Consider the following 9,074-nt stretch of genomic DNA (forward strand, 5'->3'; position numbering starts at 1 on the left):
TCTGGAATAGTATAGTTGGTATCATTATGACTTTATCTATCTGGAATAGTATAGTTGGTATCATTATGACTTTATCTATCTGGAATAGTATAGTTGGTATCATTATGACTTTATCTGGAATAGTATAGTTGGTATCATTATGACTTTATCTATCTGGAATAGTATAGTTGGTATCATTATGACTTTACCTGGAATAGTATAGTTGGTATCATTATGACTTTATCTGGAATAGTATAGTTGGTATCATTATGACTTTATCTATCTGGAATAGTATAGTTGGTATCATCATGACTTTATCTATCTGGAATAGTATAGTTGGTATCATTATGACTTTATCTGGAATAGTATAGTTGGTATCATTATGACTTTATCTATCTGGAATAGTATAGTTGGTATCATTATGACTTTCTCTATCTGGAATAGTATAGTTGGTATCATTATGACTTTCTCTATCTGGAATAGTATAGTTGGTATCATTATGACTTTATCTGGAATAGTATAGTTGGTATCATCATGACTTTATCTATCTGGAATAGTATAGTTGGTATCATTATGACTTTATCTGGAATAGAATAGTTGGTATCATTATGACTTTATCTGGAATAGTATAGTTGGTATCATTATGACTTTATCTATCTGGAATAGTATAGTTGGTATCATTATGACTTTATCTATCTGGAATAGAATAGTTGGTATCATTATGACTTTATCTGGAATAGTATAGTTGGTATCATTATGACTTTATCTATCTGGAATAGTATAGTTGGTATCATTATGACTTTATCTATCTGGAATAGTATAGTTGGTATCATCATGACTTTATCTGGAATAGTATAGTTGGTATCATTAGGACTTTATCTGGAATAGAATAGTTGGTATCATTATGACTTTATCTATCTGGAATAGAATAGTTGGTATCATTATAACTTTATCTGGAATAGTATAGTTGGTATCATTATGACTTTATCTATCTGGAATAGAATAGTTGGTATCATTATGACTTTATCTATCTGGAATAGAATAGTTGGTATCATTATGACTTTATCTGGAATAGTATAGTTGGTATCATTATGACTTTATCTATCTGGAATAGTATAGTTGGTATCATTATGACTTTATCTATCTGGAATAGTATAGTTGGTATCATTATGACTTTATCTGGAATAGTATAGTTGGTATCATTATGACTTTATCTATCTGGAATAGAATAGTTGGTATCATTATGACTTTATCTGGAATAGTATAGTTGGTATCATTATGACTTTATCTATCTGGAATAGTATAGTTGGTATCATTATGACTTTATCTGGAATAGTATAGTTGGTATCATTATGACTTTATCTATCTGGAATAGTATAGTTGGTATCATTATAACCTTATCTGGAATAGTATAGTTGGTATCATTATGACTTTATCTATCTGGAATAGTATAGTTGGTATCATTATGACTTTATCTGGAATAGTATAGTTGGTATCATTATGACTTTATCTATCTGGAATAGTATAGTTGGTATCATTATAACTTTATCTATCTGTAATAGTATAGTTGGTATCATTATGACTTTATCTATCTGGAATAGTATAGTTGGTATCATTATGACTTTATCTATCTGGAATAGTATAGTTGGTATCATTATGACTTTATCTATCTGTAATAGTATAGTTGGTATCATTATGACTTTCTCTATCTGGAATAGTATAGTTGGTATCATTATGACTTTATCTATCTGGAATAGTATAGTTGGTATCATTATGACTTTATCTGGAATAGTATAGTTGGTATCATTAGGACTTTATCTGGAATAGAATAGTTGGTATCATTATGACTTTATCTATCTGGAATAGAATAGTTGGTATCATTATAACTTTATCTGGAATAGTATAGTTGGTATCATTATGACTTTATCTATCTGGAATAGAATAGTTGGTATCATTATGACTTTATCTATCTGGAATAGAATAGTTGGTATCATTATGACTTTATCTGGAATAGTATAGTTGGTATCATTATGACTTTATCTGGAATAGTATAGTTGGTATCATTATGACTTTATCTATCTGGAATAGTATAGTTGGTATCATTATGACTTTATCTGGAATAGTATAGTTGGTATCATTATGACTTTATCTGGAATAGTATAGTTGGTATCATTATGACTTTATCTATCTGGAATAGAATAGTTGGTATCATTATGACTTTATCTGGAATAGTATAGTTGGTATCATTATGACTTTATCTGGAATAGAATAGTTGGTATCATTATGACTTTATCTGGAATAGTATAGTTGGTATCATTATAACTTTATCTATCTGGAATAGAATAGTTGGTATCATTATGACTTTATCTGGAATAGTATAGTTGGTATCATTATGACTTTATCTATCTGGAATAGTATAGTTGGTATCATTATGACTTTATCTATCTGGAATAGTATAGTTGGTATCATTATGACTTTATCTATCTGGAATAGAATAGTTGGTATCATTATGACTTTATCTGGAATAGTATAGTTGGTATCATTATGACTTTATCTATCTGGAATAGAATAGTTGGTATCATTATGACTTTATCTATCTGGAATAGAATAGTTGGTATCATTATGACTTTACTATCTGGAATTGTCACGATCGTCTATGGGTGAGAGAGAGGATTAAGGCGCAGCGTGTGCAAAATACATTCTCTTTTATTGAGAGAAGGGAAAACACGAAACGAACACTGAATACAAACTAAACAAAACAACAAACGAGCGTGAAGCTAAATGACGTAAGTGCATAGACAAGCAACAAACCTTCAACATAGACAATTACCCACATTAACCTAGTGCCTATGGCTGTCTTAAATATGGCTCCCAGTCAGAGACAATTAATGACATCTGTCTCTGATTGAGAACCATTCAGGCAACCATAGACACAGCTAGACACCTACACTAAACACAAACCCATCTACTCTACTTAACCCCCTAAACCATACAACCACCCTAGACAATACAAAAACACATACCTTCCCCATGTCACACCCTGACCTAACTAAAATAATAAAGGAAACAAAGAATACTAAGGCCAGGGCGTGACAGGAATAGTATAGTTGGTATCATTATGACTTTATCTGGAATAGTATAGTTGGTATCATTATGACTTTATCTGGAATAGTATAGTTGGTATCATTATGACTTTATCTGGAATAGTATAGTTGGTATCATTATGACTTTATCTGGAATAGTATAGTTGGTATCATTATGACTTTATCTATCTGGAATAGTATAGTTGGTATCATTATGACTTTATCTGTAATAGTATAGTTAGTATCATTATGACTTTATCTGGAATAGTATAGTTGGTATCATTATGACTTTATCTGGAATAGTATAGTTGGTATCATTATGACTTTATCTGGAATAGTATAGTTGGTATCATTATGACTTTATCTGGAATAGTATAGTTGGTATCATTATGACTTTATCTATCTGGAATAGTATAGTTGGTATCATTATGACTTTATCTGGAATAGTATAGTTGGTATCATTATGACTTTATCTGGAATAGAATAGTTGGTATCATTATGACTTTATCTGGAATAGTATAGTTGGTATCATTATGACTTTATCTATCTGGAATAGTATAGTTGGTATCATTAGGACTTTATCTATCTGGAATAGTATAGTTGGTACCATTATGACTTTATCTGGAATAGTATAGTTGGTTTCATTATGACTTTATCTGGAATAGTATAGTTGGTATCATTAGGACTTTATCTGGAATAGTATAGTTGGTATCATTATGACTTTATCTGGAATAGTATAGTTGGTATCATTATGACTTTATCTGGAATAGTATAGTTGGTATCATTATGACTTTATCTGGAATAGTATAGTTGGTATCATTATGACTTTATCTGGAATAGTATAGTTGGTATCATTATGACTTTATCTGGAATAGTATAGTTGGTATCATTATGACTTTATCTGGAATAGTATAGTTGGTACCATTATGACTTTATCTGGAATAGTATAGTTGGTATCATTATGACTTTATCTGGAATAGTATAGTTGGTATCATTATGACTTTATCTATCTGGAATAGTATAGTTGGTATCATTATGACTTTATCTGGAATAGAATAGTTGGTACCATTATGACTTTATCTGGAATAGTATAGTTGGTATCATTATGACTTTATCTGGAATAGTATAGTTGGTATCATTATGACTTTATCTGGAATAGTATAGTTGGTATCATTAGGACTAAATCTGGAATAGTATAGTTGGTGTCATTATGACTTTATCTGGAATAGAATAGTTGGTATCATTATGACTTTATCTGGAATAGAATAGTTGGTATCATTATGACTTTATCTGGAATAGTATAGTTGGTATCATTATCACTTTATCTGGAATAGTATAGTTGGTATCATTATCACTTAAACTATCTGGAATAGTATAGTTGGTATCATTATGACTTTATCTGGAATAGTATAGTTGGTATCATTATGACTTTATCTGGAATAGTATAGTTGGTATCATTATGACTTTATCTATCTGGAATAGTATAGTTGGTATCATTACGACTTTATCTGGAATAGTATAGTTGGTATCATTATGACTTTACCTGGAATAGTATAGTTGGTATCATTATGACTTTATCTGGAATAGTATAGTTGGTATCATTATGACTTTATCTGGAATAGTATAGTTGGTATCATTATGACTTTATCTGGAATAGTATAGTTGGTATCATTAGGACTTTATCTGGAATAGTATAGTTGGTATCATTATGACTTTATCTATCTGGAATAGAATAGTTGGTATCATTATGACTTTACCTGGAATAGTATAGTTGGTATAATTAGGACTTTATCTGGAATAGAATAGTTGGTATCATTATGACTTTATCTATCTGGAATAGTATAGTTGGTATCATTATGACTTTATCTGGAATAGTATAGTTGGTATCATTATGACTTTATCTGGAATAGTATAGTTGGTATCATTATGACTTTATCTGGAATAGTATAGTTGGTATCATTAGGACTAAATCTGGAATAGTAGAGAGATAACTATCTGGCCACTAGCCTTGGTAACCATGGCAGCATTACTACAATGCAGAGCGATAACTATCTGGCAACTAGCCTTGGTAACCATGGCAGCATTCCTACAATGCAGAGAGATAACTATCTGACCACTAGCCTTGGTAACCATGGTGATACAGTAGTGTTCCTACAATGCAGAGAGATAACTATCTGGCCACTAGCCTTGGTAACCATGGTGATACAGAGTGTTCCTACTATGCAGAGAGATAACTATCTGGCCACTAGCCTTGGTAACCATGGCAGCATTCCTACAATGCAGAGCGATAACTACCTGATCACTAGCCTTGGTAACCATGGTGATACAGTAGTGTTCCTACAATGCAGAGAGATAACTATCTGACCACTAGCCTTGGTAACCATGGTGATACAGTAGTGTTCCTACTATGCAGAGAGATAACTATCTGGCCACTAGCCTTGGTAACCATGGCAGCATTCCTACAATGCAGAGAGATACCTATCTGACCACTAGCCTTGGTAACCATGGCAGCATTCCCACTATGCAGAGAGATACCTATCTGACCACTAGCCTTGGTAACCATGGCAGCATTCCCACTATGCAGAGAGATACCTATCTGACCACTAGCCTTGGTAACCATGGCAGCATTCCCACTATGCAGAGAGACACTATGATGAATGATCAGCACCAACTCACAACGTTTCAGAATATGTAGTTAACTTGGTAGAGAGGAACTTATGACAAAGAGCTATTCAGACACTCTTGGTAGGAGAATAGGTCCCAGATCAGTCTGTGTGTTTGTTTACTCTAATGGAAGTTTGCTAACCTGGTTCCAGATCAGTCTGTGTGTTTGTTTACTCTAATGGAAGTTTGCTAACCTGGTTCCAGATCAGTCTGTGTGTTTGTTTACTCTAATGGAAGTTTGCTAACCTGGTTCCAGATCAGTCTGTGTGTTTGTTTACTCCAATGGAAGTTTGCTAACCTAGTCCCAGATCAGTCTGTGTGTTTGTTTACTCTAATGGAAGTTTGCTAACCTGGTTTCAGATCAGTCTGTGTGTTTGTTTACTCTAATGGAAGTTTGCTAACCTGGTCCCAGATCAGTCTGTGTGTTTGTTTACTCTAATGGAAGTTTGCTAACCTGGTTCCAGATCAGTCTGTGTGTTTGTTTACTCTAATGGAAGTTTGCTAACCTGGTTCCAGATCAGTCTGTGTGTTTGTTTACTCTAATGGAAGTTTGCTAACCTGGTTCCAGATCAGTCTGTGTGTTTGTTTACTCCAATGGAAGTTTGCTAACCTGGTCCCAGATCAGTCTGTGTGTTTGTTTACTCTAATGGAAGTTTGCTAACCTGGTTCCAGATCAGTCTGTGTGTTTGTTTACTCCAATGGAAGTTTGCTAACCTGGTTCCAGATCAGTCTGTTTGTTTGTTTACTCTAATGGAAGTTTGCTAACCTGGTCCCAGATCAGTCTGTGTGTTTGTTTACTCTAATGGAAGTTTGCTAACCTGGTCCCAGATCAGTCTGTGTGTTTGTTTACTCCAATGGAAGTTTGCTAACCTGGTCCCAGATCAGTCTGTGTGTTTGTTTACTCCAATGGAAGTTTCCCAACCTGGTCCCAGATCAGTCTGTGTGTTTGTTTACTCCAATGGAAGTTTGCTAACCTGGTCCCAGATCAGTCTGTGTGTTTGTTTACTCCAATGTCATTGTCAAGCCAAATATGGCGTGACAATTCTATAAGGAATTGGCAAAAAACAGACTGGCACCAAGGTTAGAGGTTTGATTTAAACAAGGTTTAGAGGGGATGTTGGATGTTAGGGACAGTACCTAGACCATATGTTATGGACAGGTCCTGGACCAGATGTTATGGACAGTACCTGGACCAGATGTTATGGACAGGTCCTGGACCAGATGTTATGGACAGGTCCTGGACCAGCAGGGATTAGAGGGGATGTTATGGACAGGTCCTGGACCAGCAGGGATTAGAGGGGATGTTATGGACAGGTCCTGGACCAGATGTTATGGGCAGTACCTGGACCAGCAGGGATTAGAGGGGATGTTATGGACAGGTCCTGGACCAGCAGGGATTAGAGGGGATGTTATGGACAGTACCTGGACCAGCAGGGATTAGAGGGGATGTTATGGACTGGTCCTGGACCAGATGTTATGGACAGTACCTGGACCAGCAGGGTTTAGAGGGGATGTTATGGACAGGTCCTGGACCAGATGTTATGGACAGTACCTGGACCAGCAGGGATTAGAGGGGATGTTATGGACAGGTCCTGGACCAGCTGTTGTGGACAGTACCTGGACCAGCAGGGATTAGAGGGGATGTTATGGACAGGTCCTGGACCAGATGTTGTGGACAGTACCTGGACCAGCAGGGATTAGAGGGGATGTTATGGACAGGTCCTGGACCAGATGTTATGGACAGTACCTGGACCAGATGTTATGGACAGTACCTGGACCAGATGTTATGGACAGGTCCTGGACCAGATGTTATGGACAGTACCTGGACCAGCAGGGATTAGAGGGGATGTTATGGAATGGTCCTGGACCAGCAGGGTTTAGTGGGGATGTTGTGGACAGTACCTGGACCAGCAGGGATTAGAGGGGATGTTATGGACAGTACCTGGACCAGCAGGGATTAGAGGGGATGTTATGGACAGGTCCTGGACCAGCAGGGTTTAGAGGGGATGTTATGGACTGGTCCTGGACCAGATGTTATGGACAGTACCTGGACCAGCAGGGATTCACAGTGTGCTGTTCCTTCTTCTTCTCAGATCCATAACAGCCTGTTTGGTGCTGGCTTGGTTCAGTCAGTGGTCACATTGCTCTGAAGTCCGCTGTGGGTCTCTAGAGGGGGGTCTCCTGGTCCTCAGCTAGGGGAGGGGGTGGAGGTCCGGTCTCACAGCCCAGGGAGGAGAGAGGCTCAGTGGGTAGCTGCTGTCTCTGTGTCCCTCTGTCCAGGCTGCGGCAAGGTGTGTGTGAGAGGAGTGAGCCAGGCAGAGACACTCACTGCTCCACATCCAGCTCTCCGGGCAGGATCACACTATATCCACACTGCACACACAGCTCTTAAAGGGATGGTCACCACCTTTATTACAGGAGCCGCTCTTAAAGGGATGGTCACCACCTGTATTACAGGAATAGAGAGAAAAGAGAGGGAGAGAAAAGAGGAGAGGATGTCAGACATTTAATTATGTGGCTTTGATAGGAAAACCAGGAGAGGGAGAGGAGGAGAGGAAGAGGAGAGGATGTCAGACATTTAATTATGTGGCTTTTATAGGAAAACCAGGCGAGAAAAAGGTAGAGGGAGAGGAGGAGGAGAGGTTCCTCCTGTCGTCCTAAAGGAAGCCACAGAAAACAGGCTTCTTTGCTGTTCTAAACAGAACCTTTTTAAAGGCCATATATATGAAGAGACCCATTGAACCCCTTTTGGGACATTTTAGTGAGGGAAGACTACCCCCTAAAAGGGGAATGTGGTGCCTGGTGTGTGATGTCATGACTATGTCATAACGTCTCTCAGTGGGAATCGAACCCTGCTAAGCCGTACTGTGTGGTTCATTACATACAGCTCCATGAAAGAGACAGGACCTGAATTAAAAGGAGATTAAAGAAGAAGCCCAGAGGTGACAGATAAAGTGGAACAGTTTAATCAAAAATAACCCACGTGGTGCCAAAACAAACAAAAACAAGTATATATATATAATAGTACCAGTCATGTGGATAAAGTCCTTCCCATCACTACTAATTCTCCTGATATATAATAGCACCACTGGATAAAGTCCTTCCCATCACTACTAATTCTCCTGATATATAATAGTACCATTCATGTGGATAAAGTCCTTCCCATCACTACTAATTCTCCTGATATATAATAGTACCTGTGGATAAAGTCCTTCCCATCACTACTAATTCTCCTGATATATAACAGTACCAGTCATGTGGATAAAGTCCTTCTATCACTACTAATTCTCCTGATATATAATAGTACCAGTGGATAAAGTCCTTCCCATCACTACTAATTCTCCTGAT

The 9,074-nt window shown here is 37.0% G+C and overlaps 1 protein-coding gene across 2 annotated transcripts in view; it reads right to left on the reverse strand.

The window, feature by feature from the left end:
* The window catches only part of LOC129835999 (receptor-type tyrosine-protein phosphatase epsilon-like), a 95,591-nt gene extending 87,396 nt beyond the window's left edge, over positions 1-8,195 (reverse strand). Inside the window, exon 1 of one of the 2 annotated variants that reach the window (XM_055901709.1) lies at positions 7,774-8,195. The gene's annotated coding sequence lies outside the window, so the exon portion shown is untranslated. Of the gene's footprint in view, positions 1-7,068; positions 7,092-7,773 lie in introns of those variants that run through there. The other variant, XM_055901710.1, reaches the window with a different exon arrangement.
* Between the last annotated feature and the right edge of the window lie 879 nt (positions 8,196-9,074).

This window comes from Salvelinus fontinalis, chromosome 37 (assembly GCF_029448725.1).
Source record: "Salvelinus fontinalis isolate EN_2023a chromosome 37, ASM2944872v1, whole genome shotgun sequence".
Taxonomy (NCBI): Eukaryota; Metazoa; Chordata; class Actinopteri; order Salmoniformes; family Salmonidae; genus Salvelinus; species Salvelinus fontinalis.